Source organism: Zalophus californianus, chromosome 12 (assembly GCF_009762305.2).
Source record: "Zalophus californianus isolate mZalCal1 chromosome 12, mZalCal1.pri.v2, whole genome shotgun sequence".
NCBI classification, from domain to species: domain Eukaryota; kingdom Metazoa; phylum Chordata; class Mammalia; order Carnivora; family Otariidae; genus Zalophus; species Zalophus californianus.
Genome location: NC_045606.1, coordinates 81,041,008 through 81,042,714, shown reverse-complemented (window position 1 = coordinate 81,042,714; position 1,707 = coordinate 81,041,008). Strand labels below are relative to the sequence as shown.

At 31.3% G+C, this 1,707-nt stretch overlaps 1 pseudogene; it reads right to left on the bottom strand.

Annotated features, from left to right (window-relative positions):
• Positions 1 to 1,118: 1,118 nt before the first annotated feature.
• On the bottom strand, positions 1,119 to 1,217 carry LOC113912070 (annotated as a pseudogene).
• Positions 1,218 to 1,707: the final 490 nt, after the last annotated feature.

The window sequence follows — 1,707 nt, the reverse complement described above, 5'->3', positions numbered from 1 at the left end:
CAAATGTTATCAGCCACCTATTGAAATTTTAGCCTTGCATTCGCTTTAGGGAGAATACCTATTAATAATGTAAGCACAACCAAAATCATTATGCTTAAGTAATACATTTCAAGAATAAGTGTATGTAAATTATATTCAAGTTGACCATTATTTGAAATATTTATGTATGGAATGTCATACAAAGGTACCAGAACAAAAGAGGTAAAAAGATGGGAAGTCAGATTTTAAATAAATGTTTATTTAAAACTTTAATTTAGTAAGAAAATTAATATAAGAACAATTTTGTCAAAATTGAGTGAAAAATGAACACTCACTCTCATAATAAAAAACTACCTAGGTGGGGCGCCTGGGTGGCTCAGTCGTTAAGCACCTGCCTTAGGCTCAGGTCATGATCCTAGGACCCTGGGATAGAGCCTGCATTGGTGGAAAGCCTGCTTCTCCCTCTCCCACTCCCCTGCTTGTGTTTCCTCTCTCTCTGTGTCTCTCTCTGTCAAATAAATATGTAAAATCTTAAAAAAAAAAGTGCATCCACAAAAATGGGCACCTGGAATAAAAACAAAACAAAAAAACTACCTAGGTGATTTAAGACAATGCGTTATTCCTTTTGTTTTTAGAAAGTGCTAGGGTATGTACCTATGTACCTCTGGGCAGTTTTGTTTTGAGTTGATGGCTTAAAGCATTATCTAAAATTTTCCTTAAAGAGTTAGTTATATGAGTGCATTCATAATTTGTACACTCAATTCTATCCCGATTAATGTAATTATCAAGGGGGTGGTAAAGGGGAGGTGGTTTATCCTAGTATAGCAGAAGGTACTGGTTCTAGGAGGCAGGTATTCTGACTTGCTCTTTTACTTAAGAGTTTTGTCAAATTGTGTGAATCATCTAATCTCTCTAGACCTCAGTTTCTTTTATAATATTGCGGAGGGAATGGACTACATCCATGTTTCTCCAATATCAGTTATTCACATATCACTTGCAAGATTTTTATCCTATCTGTGTGCCATTTTTGCTACTATTTAGTATTATTTTAAGTCAACTTCATTTCCAAAACTTATATTCAAACCCAAATAATAGTAGCTATGACATCATGTATATAAAATTTGACTTTTTTCTTTTTTTAAAACATGGAATGCTTCATGAATTTGCGTGTCATCCTTGTGCAAGATCTTCTCTGTATTGTTCCAATATTTTAGTATATGTGTTGCTAAAGCAAGCACTTGACTCTTTTTTCTAATTTTTATTAAAATAAACACATTTTGCTTACATAAAACATGTCTGCCTACAAACAAGTAAAATAATCTTCCATATCACTAGTAATAAAGAACCAGATTTGTTTTCAACACTAGTCTCTTTCCAAATTATGTTAAAACTTAATTGATATTGTTAGATATTCAGAATATAATTATATAATCTATTGTTTCAAGGAATGTTATTTTTATGCACTCAAAGTAAAAGTCAAAATAGAAAATTTAAATTTATATAACTTTTTTCATTTTTTATGCTCATATAAAATGATACATGCGTAATAAAACTTATTATGTTTTTGCAACCTAAAAAGATGCATAGGTGGGTAAAGAACAATTTTCTGAACTAAAGGATGGTCTTTATAGTGTAATATTATATTGGTATTTTACTTTATTAAGACAAAACTAATCTTTAACGCATTCTTGGAGAACTAGGGAATCCCAGTTTTGTTGAATTGTACTG